This window comes from Suricata suricatta, chromosome 7 (assembly GCF_006229205.1).
Source record: "Suricata suricatta isolate VVHF042 chromosome 7, meerkat_22Aug2017_6uvM2_HiC, whole genome shotgun sequence".
NCBI classification, from domain to species: Eukaryota; Metazoa; Chordata; class Mammalia; order Carnivora; family Herpestidae; genus Suricata; species Suricata suricatta.
In genome coordinates this window covers 72,949,255-72,971,667 of record NC_043706.1, presented here as the reverse complement: position 1 = coordinate 72,971,667, position 22,413 = coordinate 72,949,255, and positions in this window count along the sequence as shown.

The window sequence follows — 22,413 nt, the reverse complement described above, 5'->3', positions numbered from 1 at the left end:
TGTCATGGAGGGAACTATTCAGCTAGTTTTCAGGCCTTTTTCAGAGGAAATTGTTCCATATATAGTCATAGATTTGGTCCTTGGGAGGAGGTGAGTTTGGGATCATCATATGCCACCATCTTGAACCACCTCCTGAAAGTATGCCTCGAATGTCTTCCAGTGAATAGAGTTTCTTTTTACAAAGTCTTTTTAAAAAAATGTTTATCTGTTTATTTTTGAGAAGGAGAGAGTGTGAGAGTGAGCACATGAGCAAGTGGGGGGCGGGGGAGCAGAGAGAGTGGGAGAGAGAATCCCAAGCAGGCTCTGGGCTATCGGCACAGAGCCTGACATGGGGCTCTATCTTACAAATGGTGAGATCATGACCTGAGCTGAAATCAAGAGTCAGACATCTAAGCAAATGAGCCACCCAGGTGCCTCTCTTTTAATGAAGTCTGATGCTATTTTATGTCCTTTCTTTGTAGACTGATTTTCCTTTTTTTTTTTTTTTTTTTTTGGTTTCTGTTTAGTTTTGCTTTGTTTTGTTTCTTTGGTATTTTTTTTTTTTTTAGTAATTTCTCCTAATACCTAAGTGATGCAAAATTTCATATTGATTTGCTTGAATATAGATCTTTCTCATATTTGCTCAGGACACTTGGTGGGTCCTTTTAAATTTGGAGATCACATCCTTTACTTCCCTCCATTTTTTTTTTTCACTTCAGGACATGATATTTACTTATTTACTTATTTAGTTAGTTATTTAGTTAGTTCTTTATTTTTTACTTTTCTTTATGTTTTATTTGTTTTTGTGAAATTCCTACTGATGACATACTGGCTACCCTCTGAACAAAATGTCGTTTTTTAAAAAAAAAACTTTTGCTCCCTGTTTTCCATCTTTTTGTCTTGATTTGGAGATATTTCCTCAATTTTACTTTTCATCTCTTCTATTGAAATCTTTATTTTGATTTGTTTTACATTTAAATGAGTTTATTCTTCTCTGAATGGCCCTCATTATTTTTCAGTAACATTCTATTGTTTCATAGATGCACAATTTTATCTTATTGACAAAAATATTAGTATTTTACAATGGTCTCAGCCCTGTCCATTGTTCTGTTTCCTTCAGTTCTATTTACTTTTGTTTGTTTAGATCTCTGTCTTCCAAGTGAGAGGCCTCTCCAGAGAGTAAATTTCCACCTTGCTGGACCAGGGAAAGAACCTGGAGGGGTCTCAATGCAGACTTTCAAACAATTAACCTGTTTTCACTTCTGCCTCTGACCTTAGCTTCTATAGAAACCTTGCACCTCCAATACCTGGTCCTGTTCCAGTTCAGTGGCATGAATTACTTATGCAAAGGCTTCCTCTCCTGTAAGAATGTCCGTTTCTGAGTTCTCTACTCTGTGAAATCAATTTTAACTCTTCCTTCAGATTTTCTTCTTCAATTCTTATTGAGGTCTTTGTTTTCATTTTCTTTTATGTTTTCTTGGTCCCTGTGGCTTATACCTTACCTATCTTTCTATCTATCTGTCTATCTATCTATCTATCTATCTATCTATCTATCTATCATATATTTATTTATTATCTTACTATCATTTTATTAGAGTTTCAGAAGGGGATAAATGTCAGCCTATGTGTTCATATGTTTAACCTGAAGACTGCAATATTTTTCAATAGACATATTTAAAAAATTCAGGACATTTATTAGATGCCTACTATACGCAAAGCTTTTGGTTGGGAGCCACTACTTAAATTTTTAGTAGCACTTATAATATGCTTTAGTCTTCATTAAAACAAGCTCCCCAAGTAATTTTTGCTAAGCAATAAATATATTAAATCAGTGGCTTTTTTTGCCTATTAAAGTTATTGAATGTTTGAATGAATTGAATGAATATTAAATGTTTGAAAAGAAAAAATTAAACAGTATTATGTCACAAAATTTTCATAAATCAGATTACTTCCAACTAGTGTAATGCAGAGAGCTTTTTCCTTTTAGGTTTCATGCTTGTAACTATACAAGCATGTGTGCTAGTGTGTGAATATGTATTTGTGTAAGTATGGGTATTTCTATGTGAGAACATGTGTGTCTGTGAGCATGTGTGTGTGTTTGTGTATGTATTTGTGTGACTGTGTGTATGTATGCATGCATGCGTGTGTGTTTATGGCACAGATAGAAAACAACTTTGCTGGTGATTCTAACAACAAGGTCCTTGTAATGTCTCAGTGCTCCCGCTTCTCTGCTTATAAAACTGGAATTGCCATTTGTCTTGTAGATATCGAAATGCATCATATTATAAAACACTTGGAAATAGCTCTGTTAGACATAAAGTAAACTGCTGCCTATAAAACTGGGATTAATGAAACATTAGAAGCAAAGGTGTTTTCACTCGTGAGGCTTATGTTCCACTCAGGCAGGATTATTGGGTCTGGATTTGTTCTTGCTCCAGGAATTATACTGCTTTTCCATCTGAGAACATAGTCATCAGTTAAAAAATTATTCTGATGAGTGACCACAGCGTTGCCTTTGTTCTTTGCCTAGAGGTCTGGTGGCAAAAGGAAAAAGGAAGAAGTTGGAAAGCAGCTCATCCTTAGTACTAAAGGCCCTCCAGGGAGAGCATTATAAAGATTAAGTAAAGGCAGATAAATAAACTTCCCTTAAAATTTTGCTCTGCAACATCAGGAATGTTCACAGAACTAACCAGCTCTCTAGTCTGCATTCAGAGATATAAATAAAAGACTTCTTTCAACCTGATATCATAAGGTTTTAGATAGCAAATATGCCATCCTTCAGTCTGAAGTAAAGAAACACTTACTTCATTCAACAGTTAAGCGAGCTGCTATCTGGCCCTCATTATATCTGTGATTTACAAGGACTGTGCAGGCCTCTGTTGCCCACGTCAGAGACCACCAATATAAAATGCAGCAAATGGGATTCTTATCTTTCAGCACGCCTCGCAGTTGTTGCACAAGATACACTTCTCAGTGTGCATATAATCAATCTAATGTAACCATTATCTCTGCACCAAGCTGGAAGCTCCTGTGCTCAGGATCATACTTTCACAGGCCTGCCGTTCACAGCTGCCCGGATTCCTTGCACAACCCTGGGCCATGCCGTGTGCCTTGCGGAGACAAAGCTGCTCTGGATGTGAGAACAACAAGGGCACTATCTCACGAGGAGTTTGTTGACAGGCTGGGGAGTGAACATTTCACCAAAAATCAAAGGGTGATTTGTTCCAAGCTTTCAAATTAACTGGTAAATGCTGGCATATCAGGAGTGGGATGATCCTTAAGGTTCAAGCCCAAGGTCATTACTTTTTGTTTCTTGCGGTTAAAAAGATATACATGGAGGCCTCACTTTGTCTTTGTTTGCTAGCAATATTATTTAGAGAGTCTGAATGATAGTTGAGTTTAAGCGTCTTTTAGAAATAACAAGAATGGTATTTTTTGACAAAGACAGAATAGTGGGCAACTTATACTACCATTTTGGCTTCATATATTTTTACATATTATTTTGCTTTTTAAACTCTTTATTAAAAAACTGTCTTCAGGGCGAATATTCAACACATATTCTTACCTTTAATTCTTTGCGCTCTTTTATCCTTTGAACCACTGAGCTTATTTCCCCCTGAGGAAGGAGGTTTGATAATTACACCAGCAATGTCCATTGGGTCTGATGCCCCTAGCCTTCACCAGCATTTACTTTGTAATGAATGAATAAACATGTTCATTTCAATAGTAAATGGCAAGATAGGCCTGTGGTTCCAGAAGGCGTTTGGGAAGCCAGGCCACGTGTTAGATGCTCCTCAGGCAATTAGCTTGTCCATAAACTGCTGGGACAGGACCTCTAGTCTAACAAATCTACTCTCATAAACACAAGAGAATCTAGAAAGTTGTGCATGTGGATACAACTTTAAAAATTAAGCCATTGATTTTTTTTTTTGTGAACCCAATATGTGCCTTGTTTTGAGAGAAATTGACAACACATTATTTTTGAAATCAATGTAGTTCATGTAGAATCTAAAGGAAGAGACTATCACCATAGTTTCTCTGTTTTATATATGGCATCTGGGTTAATGTCGATACTACCAGCATTTGGAAAAGGATTGTTTTCAGGAAAGAAACAGGAGTAAATGAAATATATCAAGTTCCTACAGATAGCTGGAATGTTACACCAAAGAATTCAAGGTAATTGAGGTTATCAAATGGTCCAAGTAAAACACTTAACACCTATGAAGACATACTTTTCATTTTTCTAATAATCTGAGAAAAAAGTAATTTTTCAAATAGGCTTTGGCCATTCTGTGTCAATTCCATTGTGTCTGGGGTGTAACTAGAACAGTCTCCACAGCTGGGATAAGACCTCTTTGACATTTGTTTTCTGAAGCCTTGACGAGTCTTCACTGACCATCCTGGGTAAGTAAAAATGCCACAATATTTATTCCCAAATAGTTAAACTGGCTCTGGCCAGCTTCTATTTTGGGAAATTACATGTTGCCAACATAAAGAATTCCCCACATCATTTCAGTTTTAAAGCTATTCTTCATTTCCTGCCCTCTGGTGGAACTGTGCTTTCTCTCTCTCTCTCTCTCTTTATTTTTTTTTAACCTATAAAGCTGGCTGTCTTATAGTGAGGAAGAGGAGGTAGTTACTTCATTATTTAGATGCCATTTTTCAGATATTAAGCTGCCAAATCCATCTGAGTATTTTCCAAGAACCAACATTCTGAATGCATGTTTTTAACTGTCTAGGAGATATCCCAGAAACATTATTTATTGGTTACAATAAAACTCATGGCTTCAACATAATTCTTTTCCTGTAAAAATAAAGGTATGTGGTAAGGCAGGACATACTGGAAACAGCAAATATGTAGATAAAAGACTCACAAAAACATCTCCTTCCTTTTCCACCCCATTATAGGCATCAGCAAAGCCGACATTGGCTAGAAAACCATTATGGGAGGGACGCTTAATGGGACCAACTTGACGGTGACAACTGCAACTCAGTTTTGGTTATAGGAGTCCCAGAGTATATTGTGCTGATAAAGAGAAGAATGAAAAATACACTCTTCTCCAGCCTAGTGTGACCAGCCACTATAAAGCTGTGTACTCCTTTGCTAAAACACAGTGGCCAGCCTGACTGGAAGTGAGTAAGAAGCATCAAACTGAGACAAAGGGCAGGCAACCTTTACCTTGGGACCAGCACTTGCAAACATGTCTGCAGTGATAAGCCTGTTCCCAATATGTCTGAGGCTCCAGCAAGCCTACAAATATAGGTCCATATACCATATGTCTAAATATTTAAAATATCTAATAAACCAGTATATGGTATATTCTATCTTCCTATCTTAAGTATACCATCACAGTTACACTTTGTAGAATTAATTTATACTAAAAGGCAGATTTGAGAAAGTGACTTTTAATGGAAAGGGGTGGGACTGTATCACAAACTCAGTGAAAGACATGGAAATGAGACATGGATGTACTGGGACAAATAAAATATGTTGAAACTTTGTCAACTGCTAGTTTTGCTGTGCTACTTACAACAAAAATGGCAGTCATGGAAAGACTTCTGTAGATCCTTTTCCAGAGGACACTCATGATTTACATTAGGCCCACATATGTTTTATTTTTGGCTGCCTCAGTCCTAGTCTTTCTTTCCATTCAACTCTCTTACTGTTTCCCTCTGGATAATTGGCTCCAGGCAAATAAGTAAGCTCCCACTTCACCAAGCCCATATTGTCTCCTTCAGTGCCTGGAGTTCTTCCCTATCCCATGCTTCTCTACATCATACCTTCTAACTTTCCCCCTACCCATCCTCCCTTATGTAATTTAAATAGAGAAAAGCTTTCTCCTCTTTTGAGCCTCCTTACTCAGCCCAGAATTGACTACTTTCTCTTTGGATCATCTAGCTATTTTTTGATTCTCTATACTGCCTTTATCCTGTTGTTCTTTGTGTACTTGTCTTAAATCCTTATTAGACTGAGTGCTCCCAGCTGTGGGTACCTTGGCACTGTCATCTTCATACTCCCTGCATCATGCTCTACAGTTCCAGGGACACATTAATGTGCACAGAACGTGTTTTAATATTAAAGGTGAAAAAATAGTAAACATTGGTGTTTACCCTCAAGATCCTTCTAGTTGAGGGGAAAACGCTAAACCACAAGGCAGTATGGGATTATATCTTTGCCTCATCATCATTACTGTTGTCCTGTGTGATTAAAACTGAGTGTTATTGTCTATGCTTGGGATTTGGAAAGATCTGTGAAAGCTGCCTTAATGGGAAAAATTTCATGGAGGTGTTAGGACTTGAAGTTGACTTTGCAGGATAGAACATGGTGCATACTCAAACTGCTAGCAGTGAACATTTATTGAAAACATATTTTGTGCCAGGCAGGGTATCAAGTTCTTAACACGTCTGGCTTTATTTAATTCTCATAATACTCTTCTATGGCAACTTTATCTCTTTTTAGTTGCTGAGGAAACAGAGATTTAGTAGTAGAGTCATTGACTATCCCAAGGTTAGAAGTGAGATGGAATCTGAACCACTGCTCCTTGTTTTCAAGAGTAAGTGCTAAGAAAGAAGAGAACAGCAACATTGAATGAGTGAATAAGTAACCAAACAATAACCAAAGAGAAGTGAAAGCAGGGTTAAGGCACTCTGGTCAAAAACAGCATGAGCTGTTCAGAGAAGACAGGCTTTCAAGTTGCAGAAGGTTTACAATGGGAAGGTTAAAGAGAGAAGCTTTTTTTCCAAAACTAAAAGAAACAAAATGTATATTCTTACTTAACCCCACACACTGGGGACTCTCAGCCACTCTTCCTGCTCCAAGGCTCAGTTGGATCTTCCTGTAGGTTCAGGAATTTTAGGTGTTCATTTTGTTACAGGTAAATTCCAAAAATGGAGAGCATCATAAGTTCTGACAGGACCCTAGTGGACTGTTGTGTGGATGGCAGGCAACCCAACTCCTAGTACTGATTGCTGACCACCATCATGACCTCACTTTGACAGAGGACTTTCACAAGCATTTCTAATTCAACAAATATTAATGATGGGAATAATGACAAATTTCAAAAAGTATATTTGTAGCAACATTGTCATTTTTAAGAGAAAAAATATTTTTTCACTTCAATTATTGTTAAATTTTATATCTGTCCTTGAATGTTACAGTTTCATCACATTGGGTTCTTCTGGTCACTCTCCTCATTGCCCAACAGTATGTGTTAATATAAAGTTGTGCATTGGAAAAATAATTTGTACCACAAACCCACAAGGCAATACCATAAGCAAGAAAACATTATTGTTCACATGGCAACTAAGAACCATTCTTCTTTCCAATATATATTTTTGGACTTACCAAACAATCCTTTTTCCTTTCTTTTATAAATGCCTTAAAAATAACTAGAATGGCATGAAAGTTTTTTGTGAACATTGAGAATATTATGCTTCCTAGGATATTTTAGAGCGTTTTGGGAAGTAATGGTCATACACAAATGCAAGTAAAACTTCAGTCACAAGCAGTATTTTATTTCACAAGGAGAGAAAAGTGTTGTTATTTAATTTTTCCAAGTTTGCCAAATGGCATCTTGTTACAGGGCATCTGGTTATTTTTGTCATTGCGTTCCACATTTCTGATGGATGACTTAACACATGTCTACTTTGAACATTTCAAACTTGGAAAAATAAACTCTACAGCGAGTTACCCACAACCTACCCATCCATTACTGAGGTAGGCAGTTGTGTTTCACAGTATCATCTCTTTCAGAGTACTGCCAGACTCTGGAATATGGTGTGGAACTGGAGGGAAAAAAAACAGACAACAAATATTTTGTATAAGGTGTCAGTTGACAATTCACCTAAAATAATCTTAATTTTAATCTGTCCAAATTCTTTAAAAATGTACAAATTTAGAGGAGGAATGTGATGTGATTTTTAAGAAGGAGAAGGAGAAAAGGAAGAAGAAGAAAGAGAAGAAGAGGAGAAGGAAGAGGAGAAGGAGAAGAAGAAGAGGAGAAGAAGGGAAGAAGAGAAGAGAAGAAGGGAAGAAGAAGGGGAATAATGAGGAGAGGTAGTAATGGTGGAAGAGGGAGAGGAAGAAAGAGAAAGAGGATGAGGAGAAGGTGGTGGAGGAGGAGGAGGGAGGGGAAGAAGAGGAGGAGGAGAGGGAGAAGAAAAAAGAAGGAAAGGAGAAAAGAAAGACATGTTGGCTCTGACTTGGATTTAAAAATTGTGATATAATCCATGATTTGTTGGTGAGGATTAATATTTGTTTTTAATTTGGGACCAAGATTAATATAGAAAAATCATGAGAGTCAAATATATATTCATCCAGGTGTGAAGGTAAATGGGGAATTAGGGAATAATGATTATAGAATAGAAAAACAACTTTGGTGAAATAAAAGGGAAAGTATTAGAAAGGAAAAATAGATATGTCTTGATTTCTATATCAATATTAAGATAGGAAACATTTATTGAGGGCCAGGTACTGGTTTATGTGCTTTGCAGGAAATATTCTATTTAATCCTCACAATAATTCCTTAACTATTATCTTTCTCTTATAAATAAGAACCCCCAGGTGCACCTGGGTGGCTCAGTTGGTTACACTTGGGACTTCGGCTCAGGTCATGATCTCACGTTTGTGGGTTCGAGTCCCACGTCAGGCTCTGTGCTGACAGCTAGCTCAGAGCCTGGAGCCTGTTTCAGATTCTGTGTCTCCCTCCCTCTCTGTCCCCCTCCTTCTCATGCTCTGTCTATCTCTGTCTCAAAAATAAATAAAACATTAAAAAAACGAACCCCCAGGGAGATTGAATGACCATCTCAGTCACCACAGTTAGCAAGTGATGGAGATGGTGGATGAACTCACATGTTGAGTGAAGGTGGCTCCATCCTCCACCACTACGTTACACCACCTTCTTCATGCTCCTTAGAGGAACGTCAACTTCCTTAAAAGAAATGCTCTATGAAAAGTGCTCTCTTTACCTACTCAAGTAGTATCATTTACACCACATATGGAATAAATGAAAAAGTCACTCCTCAGGAGCTGGACCTAATGTCTCAGGTCTGCACAGACAAAGAATGGCTTCTACGTGGACAGCCAGTCTCCCCTGCTTCTGAAAGTGTGGCTGGCAAGTGTTGCTTGCAATTTCCAGAGCTTTCAAAGGAAATGTATATGGCACGTCCAAAGGGCAGAGACCACTGGCATGGGGAAAGACATAAGATCTTCGGTGATGCAAAAAAAAAAATTTTTTTTAAATAAAAACAGTACTTCAGCAATCTTGAAATCACAGATTTAAAACTTCTTATATAAATTCAAATTCAATTTTGGGGCAAATTCAATTTCATCCTCTCTTAGCAGCACTTCCCCCCTTCCCTTGTTTAGATCATAATAGAGCTGTGTAGTTTCCAGAGAGTGGGTCAAAAACTATTAACGACTATTTCCTCTAGATGCATTTCAGCCTTGTCCTAAAGGATTTTTGCAGTTTGTGAGTGTGGAAACTATGCACACACTCACAAACCCACATTTGACTTCCTCTGTATTTTATAAAAATCTCAGTCGGGACGAGCTTGTCACGAAAATTAACATATTAAACTCTGGCCTCTCATCTTTCCCTGCTCCTCTTATCCATTTCCATACATATTTTAAAGGTAAGGAAGTGAAGCAATAAAATAAACTTCCAAGAATTTCCCATTGACTTTGAAGGGAGGCAGACCTAAGTTTGAATTCTAGCTCTGCCCTTCCGTGCTCTGACATCATGGGAACCTTTCTGAATATCAGTTTTCTTACTCACTACATGGGGCTGTTATGAGAAATATTTAAGAAAATGTATAGGAAGTGTGTACATTCATATGTCCTGCACAGAGAAGGTACTTAGTGAATGATGGCTCATTATTATAAGGAAGTTAGGGGCCAAACTGCATTTAGACCTCAACACGTCCATATATGCAGCCTGCAGCTAAACCCCATGAGGCTTGTTTTCCTAAACAAAGCCAAAATCCTGGGGGAAATGGGTTAATGACAAGACTTCTAACAGTGCGGCAAGTTAAAATTTCTTTCTCCCTATATCTTTTTCCATTTTGTCCTTGACAAGCGTCACCCCCCAAGTGATGAGTAGGTAACACATGATCTATGAAAGAGCAGACTCTCCATTTCTCTCACCACTACATGTCTCTGGAGGAGCTGAGAAAAGCTTGGTGTTTTCAGGAAGGGTAATTAATATTGAGACACAGCCATTGCTTCAATCACCTGCATATCAATCAACTTCTGCAAGGCCAGAGTTCAATTAATTGATGACACCCCGGAGACACCCAAAGCAGTTAACAAATCTCTAGAACTCAGTGAAAAAACAAGCTGTAAGATCCAATCTCCCATAAATTCTCCTTGTGGGGTTCCCTCTCCTAATTTATCCTTCTATGCCAAATATCCCTCTGTTAATAAATACTTTGCAAGAAGATAGCATAGATGCTAAGTATCGAGAGGTCACAGCATATCAAAATGGTACATGAAGACATAGTACTTTTTATCTATGACCATCAGCGAATACCATTTTGTTTTAAATCCTATAACAATCCACTTTTAAGAGAAAGCATATCTTATCTGGGAAAATTTATAAAGTCACATCCTTCTCATCAACATGCATTTTAGGTGTCAGCAAGTTAGTGTTTATGTCCTCAAATGCGATTTGTTGTAAAGCTGCAGCACAAAGAGCCCTGGCTCTGCACGACAGCCCCAGGCATTATGGAGAGACGGTGTCCAGAGCAGATGTAGGGTGCGCGAGTGATGCTGAATAATTAAACCAGGAGGCCCTTAGACTGTAGTGACTCTGATGCCTTGGTAGCCTCCGTAAGCAAACTGAAACTGAAGCCAGAGTCAGTGCACAGAATCCAAGAAAATGAAACTTAAACACAACCTATCACAAAATGCCAACTAAGCTTTCCCAAATAGGGCAGCAGCTTAAGCTCTAGTGAATCAAATGTCTATGGCTTGCTTCTGGCATCTTCTCTACAAAATCTTGCCCCAAGTTCCTGTAGGAGGAGAACTCCTATCAACTTCCAGTTTAGCACTGCCCTATGTGAATGGATTGTTTGCTCAAAATTTTCAAATTTAATGTGCCTCGGCTTCTCTTTTAGCAGTTCTTTATGGCACTTGGTGAGGGAAGGAAAACTGGGTAAATCAATACTATTCTCTGGTCCTTGACTCAGAATCTGAATCTAAAACACCTTGGCTGGGACCCCTTTTCAGCAGTCTCTCTGAGGATGTCCAAGGGGTCTGGAGGTTATACTCCTTTTAGGACAGAAAGGACAGGATGATAGCCATACCTGCCATGGAGAGAAATTGAAGGTGGAAATTATGGAGGAAGAGGACTTACAGTCCAGGGACAAGTTCAGATTTGCTTCTTTCTTTTCTGTTATATAGTTGATCTATGAATAACGCAGAGGTTAGGGGCACTGACCCACATACAGAAATCCATGTATAACTTCTAATTCCCAACTCCCCGTCAAAATTAACTGCTAATAGCCTACTATTAACTGAAAGCCTTACTGATAACATAAATAGTTGATTAACACTAACTTTGTATATTATATGTATTATATACTGTATTCTTACCACAAAGTAAGCTAGGGAAAAGAAAATGTCATTAAAAAATCATAAGGAACAGAAAATACACTTAGAGCACTGTACTGTATTTATTTAAAAAAACTGAATATACATGGCCCTGAGTAGTGCAAACCCATGTTGCTGAAGGGTCAACTGTGCCGACCAGCATCTCCAGGTGGCAGCTTCCATGAGACGTACCACAGTAACCACATTCACTTGATGGGATCGTCTCCATTTCTGTTTCCAGGAGAAAACTGGAGAGCTTTCTTGTTCATCTCTCTCTTTTCTCAACCTACAGCATAGCTTTCAACCTACGGCTTTTCTAGTCTCATAAATATTTTGTTTATTGGCCCCTGTGATGTTTTCTTGTCTAACCCTCATCCATGATGTAAGTCCCTTGAGGTGAGGGTTAATGTCTTTTCTATTCTGGATTTAACCAAGTGCTCAGAGCCATAAATAGTGGCTTACTATCAGTTTATCTTGCAGTACTTTCAGGGTTTCCTTATAGGTAGCATATTTTATTCTCCAACTTGTATTTTAATTCTGTGCCTAGTTTAGGAGAGAATACTCTCTGCGGAGTGATTTGGTCTGTCATCAGTTTTGGAGGCACACGGTCATGTAAACAAAATCAATTTTTCTAATCCCCAATAAAGTAAACTCAAGTACAAAAAAGTTCAACGTGCTTCAGCTTATACTGAAATATGTAAATACTTCTGTGTCTCACAAGAAATAACACTAGGCATGTTGTAAGCCATTTGGTTTTGGCATCATTCGTTTTAGTGTTAGTCTTTCATTTAGAGGCAGATTCCTGAAAAATAGAACCATGACAAGACACCTTTTATAAATCAAAGCCATGAAGTCACAAAACTATGGAGTTGTGAAATCCAGTAAGAGGTCAATGGGGAGGGGCGAGGCATATGCTGACTTTCATAGCACAATGAGGGTATCTCAGGGTTCCATTCCATGTTCCTATCCTGGGTATCCGCCCAAAAGTGCTTCAGGACCAAGGTTGAACCCATTAATCTCATTTATCATCTTTAGAACATGTGTTTTGTGAATTTAACTGAAAAAAATGTGTATTTATTCCATTTTTTCTTAGGAATCATGAAAATGTTTAATATAACCAAGTCCATTTTGCATAACTACCAGTTATCCTTTTACTAAAACAATTTTTGAAAGATTATACCACTTTTTTTCATTTTTTTCTCAAGGTAATAACTCTTTCACTCCAAAGCCCACTAAATAAACATTGTTAGAAGTCATGTATTGACATTATGATTTCAGGCAAAGACATACTTACCGATTTATTTGACAACAGCAGTTTCTAATCAGAGGATTTATCATATGGAACAAATTTGAATTGTGTGCCCTGAGTGGATGAACCTAAAATATTTTGCTTTATGAACATACATCAAATGAGAGGGACAAAAAGGTAGTATCTTCTATGATTCTCCCATCCATTGTGCACTTGAGCTATTTCTGTTTTTCAAAGCCTTCTTGTCCTCAGCATTTATTTTGTTCCAAAGATGTTTTTCTGTCCTATAACTCCTTTTAGTGCAGTGTGGTAGTTTGTTGCAGTTATGACATCCAACTTGTTCAAACTTCCTTTTGCCCACAAGTTTAGGTAGTCTCCTTCCAGTGACAGAGCCTGGCTGTGTGACTTGTTTTGGCCAATGGGACAACAGCAAATGAAACAAGAGACTTGAAAAGCATCAGGCCTCTTTTTTGCTGCTCTTTGGAACCCTGAAACCACCACGTAAAGAAGCTCAGGTTAGGGGTACCTGGGTTGCTCAGTTGGTTAAGCATCCAACTCTTGATTTCTGCTCAGATCATGATCTCATGATTGTGAGATCAAGCCTCACTTTAGGCTCTGCACTGAGCATGAAACCTACTTGGGATTCTCTCTCTCTCCCTCTCTGTGTTCTCCTCCCATGCTCATGCTCTCTCTCTCTCTCAAAATAAAGAAATACACTTAAAAAAAAGAAGTTCAGGCTAGACTCCTGGAGAGTGAAAGACACATAGAGCAGAGATGAGCCATGCTAGCTATGAAGTTCTAGACCAATGGTTTCCAAATTGTGGTCCCCAGACTAACACAACAGCATCACCTGAGAACCTGTTATAAATGCACTTTCTACAGCTTTACCCCACCCCTACTGAGTTGGGAACTCTGGATGTGAGGTTCAACAATCTGTGCTTCAATGTGCTCTTTAGGTTTATCCTAATACATGCTCAAGTTTGAGAACCACCAGCAAGCCTGCCAACTGCCACATACATGAGTGAGGCTATACTAGACCAGGGGTAAGCAAGGAACACAGCCTCAACCATTTGTTCACATGCTGTATGTGGCTGCTGTTATACTACAACAGTGGACTGAGTAGTTGTAGGAGGGAAAACATGGCTTGCAAAGCCTAAAAATATTCACATCTGGCCCTTTACAGAAAGGGCCATCACAGTCTTAGACCAACAAGTTCCAGCTGAGTCACTAGCTAACAACAGGGATCAGCCAAGCTGGCCCAGACCAAAAACACAGCCAAATTAGCCCACAGAACCATGAGAAATAATAAATGTTTGTTGTTTTAAGCCATTGAAGTTTGGAGTATTTTTGTCTGCATAAAAAGGTGCAAGATACCAATGTGTGCAAAAAACCTTGCCTATCTGAAAGTCTATTGCTTACTCTCACCACCTTCCAGAAAATGACTCTCTTGCCCTTCGCCTCCAGCCCCCCACCTACAATCCAGACTTCTCTTTTTCCTTTGGCAAGTACAATAAATCTTCATTACATTACATTTATGATCAAATAGTATTTATTTGCTTGTAAGTTACTGTTATTTATAGAAACTTATTTCATCATTAATTTGATATATTTTACTATCTGCAAAAATCCTTTGGTATCTTGCATTGGGATACAACATAGCATTTTCCCCATTAAAATTAATGGAAATATTTTTGTAATTTAATGACTTTTCACTTAGCATCAGGGTTTGCCGAAATGAATAAAGCTATTACAAACATAAAATCTCGAACAAAATAGAAGATGTTAGTGGTTATGTTTGTACAATGAGATCATGAGTGCTTTTATTTTTTGTATTTTTGTACTTTTCTTTATTTTCCTATTAAAAAAATAATGAATACTTTACCATTTTAAAATCAAGACTACTCCTTGCCCTGCACAACAGGTATTACTCACTTGTATTATTATTTTTTTACTTAGACTAAGTTGTGTTATGTGTTATGAAATATTACATATACAATTTTACATGATTAATGCCTCTGGGTTTTATGTTTACTACTTTATTAGTTATTGGGCATGGGGGGAAGCCTAATTTGAGACATAAAATAGACAATCCCAAGTTAATTTCCCCAGAAAGGACTGCCTCTTTGGTTTGGCAATTATATGTGGAAGCGAATGAGGAGAAATTAAAAAGAAAATAAATTCTCTGGTAGGTAGTGTTCTCTAGCCTCTATGAAAATGAGAAAGGAAGAAATGAGTTTTAATGAGGATAGGAGGCTCATAGCAAAGTATGTTTGACAGGGGAGAGAGACAGGATGCAAGAGCACTGCCAAAGTCAAGGTGAAAATTTGCCTTTTCTGCATCCTTTTGAGCCTAGATTAGATCACCATCCACCTGGTACTGTATAGATGAAGGGCCTTCCAGAGGCAGAGGGATGGACAAAAAGACATATTGAAACTTCCAACCTTGCGATTTCATGAAAGTGAAACCAGGAGTATGAGCTTTCACAAGTAAATTTTCTACATTTACGTCAAGTTAAATGTACTGACTCCTGATTATTCAAGGAAGTGTGTGAGAATCTGGGTTGGGGTGGATTCCTCCTCACACGCAGGTTCCTGCAGAGTATTTAACAAGACAGCTTCTATGTGAAAGCAGTACTGGATAGATGGCCGATTGCATCAGCCAGCCTGGCTCAGACGAGTTGTGAATCTAATTAGATGGCACCAGCTTATTTCAGAAAGTCCAAGCTAAACCTTGTAAATTTAGGCAGCAGTAGATGTGATGTATGAGGTTTAATGCTGGAAGCTATGTGAAAACACATTCTCCACCACTTCTGGAAGGCGTGGAAGTGAATAAAAAAACTTAAATTTTCAAACAAACTAGAAAAAATATGACTAATTTGTTCATAGACCTTTAAGATAAAGCCAGCCCTCTGCTTTGGTAAAGTTATAAGATTTTTATGAGGCAGAAGATCTCATCAGTTTGCTAGTACTCCAGATGGGGATGCTTGGGCCTGATTCAGAGAGAAATGCCTGGAATAGGTCCAAATTCTGGCTGGGGAAATAACAGGAATTGCTTTCTCCTGACTATGTTCAGTGTTTTTAGTATAAATCACTTATCAGGCAGAGGTCCTTGTAACTTGTGTACTAAGGTATTTTTTGGTCTGTGGAAAAAAAAAGTATCAAGGGATTGAGGGAAAATGAACTAGTATCTTTCATAAAGCTCTGGTATTCAAAGCTCTTTTGGACACAATTACCAATGATTTTCACCGCCCAAGATGAGGTGAACGAGCAAGTCTGTTAGGTCTAGTGGTCCTACATCCTCAGAGCTGAGGTGACGCTGTCACTCACATACGAAATCTCATACTGCTACAATGTCCCCTGCCTTATCACTGTGTATGAAAACAAATTTGAAGTTGGAAAGGTCTGGCTTGATTAACACTAATATTTGCAGGCTTCAGAGTAGTGTGAAATTACCTGGAGCTATTCCCAAAGCACCCTAGACACTTTCCTTCTCTTTTTGGGACTGATTTTTCTCAAGATTTCTTTTTGGCAGCCACTTAGACGAGGATTACCCAGGGCTCTTGGGCCAGCAGGGGAAGACAATCTCTTGGTCATTCTGATCTATAAACAAAGCATCTTTCTGAAACTATTTTAACTCTTCCTTAGAATTTAGGCCCACTAGTAAAGTATCTGGTGATGAACTTTACAAATCTCATCAAACATACAAGAGGCGTGAGTAAATCAGTGCTAGTGCACATCCTGGAAGTTCAGCCAGATGCCTCTCAGAAGCCAGCGGCTGTGGCTATCTGTCCCTAACTGAAGGCAGAATCAAATCTGATTGGTTGAGAAAGAATGCAGGAAGAAGATGAGTATCTGATCTGGGGATTGGAGTCCAGGAAGTGCCTCCATGGTGGTGCTGCACTGCTCTGAAGGTCTCAGCTGATCAGTCCTGGCAGGCCAAAAAATCCTTAGTGCTAGCTCCGTTTTGCATTGCATGCTGAAGAGTTTACTGAAGTAAACTTTGTAAGAGTACTCTGTTCTCTGAGCTATAAAGGCTATTAGGCATTATCTCAGAAGGAAGGAAAAACAGAGGCCCTTAGAAAGCAGCAGTTCATGCAAATAATAGGGCTACTTCTACAAGGAGAACTCCAATTCCAGTATATCCATCAGAGCTGAGGATGCATATACCTTCATCATGGATGGAGAGTAGAACTCTGGCCCTGGTAGACATGAGATCCTTAGCATCATAGACATTGTTTATTATGTGGCTGCAATGTGCAAGCATTTTGTTAACAGAAAGTTATAAGAAGCAGTCTGAGGTTTCAGGGAAAGGGACTAAGGTTGCTGGCTAATAGCAGTGGAAGTTTCAGGGGAAGATAGAATTGGACAGGGCAGGAGAACCAGTGACCTCTTATATGTGAGAACATGTTTCTCTCAAGTAGAGCGATGGTGCACTGAGCTTGAGTTTCAAAGGCACCCATAAAAGCCTTATGGTTTTTGCTCTTTGTTTTAGTCTTGACTTTAATTTTGAGGAAAACACTCTGTAGATTATGATGGCCAAGAGAGTGATTATTGAACGATTTACTTGGTAACTTTTTGGGTTTGCCAATTCACATTCAAGTGGCTTTAGAATAGGAAAATAGAACAAAAGAGCCATAGAGGAGTCTAATCACATTAACTTAATTTTCAGGAAATCTGTCATTAGACTATTCAAATTTAGTGGCTTGTGCAGTTACTTTCCTCTGCTTTTAATGACTTAATGGTTCTTCAGATGCACTGTGTTTTCTATTTTTATTCCCAATGACATAGTATTCTATACTGGACTACTCTAATTCTCATCTAGACTGAGTCAAGGGTGATTCTATATGAATGGATCGGTTTCTTGTTACAAATTGAAAATGACCATTTTATGTAGGGAGGTACCATTGACAATGCTCCTCTCTTCCAGAGCTGTCATCTATAGCTGAGCAAGCTGCACACACTGGACAACTGCACAGGCATCACTGGAGGTGCACTATCCTTCAACCCTATACACCGTTTATACATTTGAAGTGGCTCTATGACTCCTAATCAGCAAACATATCATGATAAATCATAGAGTGATCTTTCCAGGATATGCCCCGATTCTTCTCTGCTTTAACTTCTATGTGTTATACAGAATGATTGGGACAGGATAAAGTGATACCCTGTACAGGTGTATGAGTTAAGATTTGATCAAGGAAGCAAGAGAACTCTTGAATAATATAGAATATGGGATTTATTACAAAGATTAGATCTCACACAATGATGAAAGCTGGTGAAGAATTCTATGGATACAATGCCTCTGTATCTGGTGTGGGCTTGAAGTCACTACAGGCCAGGAGGGCCAGCTGTTGGAATGAAAAACTAGGTATGAAATGAATGAAGGAGAGCAGGGACAAACTGGAACCTGTGAGGACAAACTAGAAGCTACCTAGGCATATTAGAATCTGCATCTCTCTCTCACTATGTCCAGCCTCTATGTCTGGGAGACTCAAAGAAGAAGCAGCCAGTGCCTTTGCCATGAGCAGTATATGCAGCAGGCCAAGGACTTGGAAAAATTGGAGGAGGGGATCCAGCAGGAGGAGCTGCGGGCCTGGCTGATGCTTCATGATGACAAAGTGAGCAAGCACAGGAGAGGCTATGGGTATGGGCTACAGTGCCTGGTGCTCTCCACCTTCAGCCTCTAACTCCTGCCTCACTTTTGTCTTCTACATCTCATACACAATTTCTCTTGTTGCTCTTCCTTAACTAGAGAGGAATTTTGGGAAATGTAGTTCCAGCTTAGCTAAGTTGACCCATTACAAAATCACCCCAGCAAATCTGGACATTCTTGTAAAGAGACAGTGAGTCACTTTATATTTTTTAGTAGAGAATTTAAGACTAGGTGATACATATATAAATATATAAACTTGCTGCTCTCACTAAATGAGTCACATTGAAAGAATAACTGATTTGAGTAGACATGGTTAATGGTATATTTTATTTTTAGAAGCGCCATTCATTCACCTCCAAAATGGATCCAAAGTTTATGTTCCTTAGATTTATAATATATCTTAAAATCAAATTATGAAAGAGAGCTCAGCAGTTCTTCTTGACCACTCCTTTGTCACCTGCCTTGAGCTGGATCACACTCCATTCATTATTTCAGCAAACCCATATTTATCTGCCATTGTTCCAACTTCCAAGATGATCAAAATACAGTCCCATTATCCCTGACATGAGAGCTATTCAGTCCAATACTGCTTGAGATATGCTCAGGTGAAGTGCAGCACCGAGTACAGTAGGAGTGTCTGGGAGAGCTGCTCTGGGCAGATGAATCTGATCTGAAGTCAGCCTTGATCAAGAAACAAAATGTGTGAGAGGACCCTGAAAAGCAAGTCAGTGGAGCTCTAATGTCTGTGAATTTGAAACTCCCACTAATTTCAACATCTTCTAACTGACTTCAGTATTACACCCCAAAAGGGGGAGACATTCATCACCTCCACTGGAAAAAGCAAAGATAATAAAAGAAAGAACATTTGTACTTTCCTCATAGGCACTAATCAGTACAAAAGAAAGGAGATCGATGTATTGCCCATTAGGAAGTCAGAGTTGATGTTCTAAGTTAGAACATTCCTAAAAGTGATAATCATAAAAATTGCATAATGGTTGTAATAAAAATATAATACAGGTAAGACTAGTTGACTGTTTTAAACCAGCCTCACATCATATTATTGCCTAATTTGGGGCCATCTCAGATGTAGTCTCTGGACCCAGCTTTGCAATTTAAAGGTCTAGGTTTTCTTATTCCTATGGTAGTGATCAGGCTCTAAGGAGGTGAATTATGTTCCAAAGACATAGAAGTTGATTCACAAACCCAGTATTAAGTTATAAATATAAAGGTTTCTTAATGATCTTCAAATGAGAGTTGTGTTTCTTTAAAGATATGTAGCAAGATGGATGAATTAGACTTCTTTTTTTTAAATATAGTTTATTGTCAAGTTGGTTTCTACATAATACCCAGTGTTCTTCCCAAGTGTGCTCCTCCATGCCCATCACCCATTTTTGCCTCTCCTCCACCCCCCATCAACCTTCAGTTTGTTCTCAGTATTTAAGAGTCTCCTGTGGTTTGCCCCCCTCACTCCCCTTAACTATTTTTCCCCTTCCCCTCCCCCTGTTCCACATATGAGTGAAAACATATAGTATCTGTCTTTTTCTGCCTGAATTATTTCACTTAGCATAATACTCTCAAGTTCCATCCATGTTGCTACAAAAGGCTAGATTTCATTCTTTCTCATTGCCATGTAGTATTCCATTGTATATACAAACCACATCTTCTTTATCCATTCATCAGGTAATGGACATTTAGGCTCTTTGCATGATTTGGCTATTGTTAAAAGTGCCGCTATGAACATTGGTGTGTATGTGCCCCTATGCATCAGCACTTCTGTATCCCTTGGGTAAATTACTAGCAGTGCTATTGCTGGGTCATAGGAGAATTCTATGGTTAATTTTTTGAGGAACCTCCACACTGTTTTCCAGAGCGGCTACACCAGTTTACATTCCCACCAACAGCGTAGGAGGGTGCCCATTTCTCCACATCCTTGCCAGCATCTATAGTCTCCTGATTTATTCACTTTAGCCACTCTGACCGGCATGAAGTGGTATCTCAGTGTGGTTTTGATTTGTATTTCCCTGATGATGAGTGACATTGAGCATTGTTTCATGTGTCTGTTGGTCATCTGGATGTCCTCTTTTGAAAAGTGTCTGTTCGTGTTTTCTGCCCATTTCTTCACTGGATTATTTGTTTTTGGGTGTGGAGTTTGGTGAGTTCCTTATAGATTTTGAATACTTTAGCTCTTTATCCGATATCATTTGCAACTATCTTTTCCCATTCCTTTGGTTGCCTATTAGTTTTGTTGTTTGATTTCTTTGCAGTGCAGAAGCTTTATATTTTGATGATGTCTCAATTGTTCATTTTTGCTTTTGATTTCCTTGTCTTTGGAGATGTGTTGAGTAAGAAATTGCCATGGCTGCAGTCAAGGAGATTGTTTACTGCTTTCTCCTTTAGGGTTTTGATGGTTTTCTGTCTCCTAGCCAGGTCCTTCATGTATTTTGAGTTTATTTTTGTGTATGGTGTAAGAAAGGGGTCTAGTTTCATTCTTCTGCATATCCATGTTCTGGTGTTGTCCAGTTATCCCAGCACCATCTGTTAAAGAGGCTGTCTCTTTCCTACTTCATCAAAGATTAATTGGCTATACATTTGTGGGTCCAGTTCTGGGTTCTCTATTCTATTCCATTGGTCTATGTGTCTGTTATTGTGCCAATACCATACTGTCTTGATGATGACAGCTTTGTAGTAAAGGCTAAAGTCTAGGATTGTGATGCTTCCCGTTTTGGTTTTCTTCTTCAATATTACTTTGGCTATTTGGGGTCTTTTGTAGTTCCATACAAATTTTAGGATTATTTGTTCTAGCTTTGAGAAGAAGGCTGGTGCAATGTTGATTGGGATTGCATTGAATGTGTAGGAAGTCCTAGCATCAGCAATCAGACAACAAAATGAAATAAAAGGCATCAAATTGGCAAAGAAGCCAAACTTTCACTTTTCACAGATGATATGATACTCTACATGGAAAACCTGACAGACTTCACCAGAAGTTTGCTAGAACTGATCCATGAATTCAGCAAATTCGCAGGGTACAAAATCAATGTACAGAAACTAGTTGCATTTCTATAAACCAATAATGAAGCAACAGAAAGATAAATCAAGAAACTGATCCCATTCACAATTGCACCAAAAACCATAAAATACCTAGGAATAAACCTAACCAAAGATATAAAAGATCTCTATGCTGAAAACAATAGAAAACTTATGAAGGGAATTGAAGAGGACACAAAGAAATGGAAAAACATTCCATGCTCATGGATTGGAAGAATAAATATTGTTAAAATGGGAATTAAACTTCTTAACTATAAAAGTATTTGTTTTTATCTAAAACATTTGATGAACTAGTTGGAAACAGAGTCCCCCTCCTCCTAGATTCCAATCTCCCTCTTTGTTTAGGAATTGCAGAAGAGAATTGTGTTGTTTGTGGTCCTGTTGATTCTGTCCAAGATGGTGGTAGGCTTCTATCCTGCTTTTAGGCTCAAGTATATGACAATAAATTGGATATTAAGGCATTTTTATAAGATGGTTCAGAATGTGGGGGAAGTAATGGGAGTTTGAAGAGAGTGGAGAAGTCTTTAAGTAGTGGTAGTTATTTTGAAGGACAGTGACTGACCAGGGATAGTGATGGAAGGATGGCTGAGGAAGGCCAGTGGTCAGAACTTGTCTATCTGCCTTAAGAAATACTTCATGTCTGTCTACCATTGTCCAGAGAAGGCAGTTGGTTGGACTCACCCAGGATTGGGTTCTGCCAGGCAAGCAGATAGAAAGAGATGAAGGATGGTTGGATGTCCTACTCCCCATCCCAGATAAACTTTATCTGCCCAGTTCTAAAGAGTTAATTATCAGCATCCCAACAAACATTGAATGTAAAAATGTAGCATCTTTTTTCTCTAACTCCTGGACATACATTATATATGTATAAAGGGAGAGACAGAATCTCAAGCAGGCT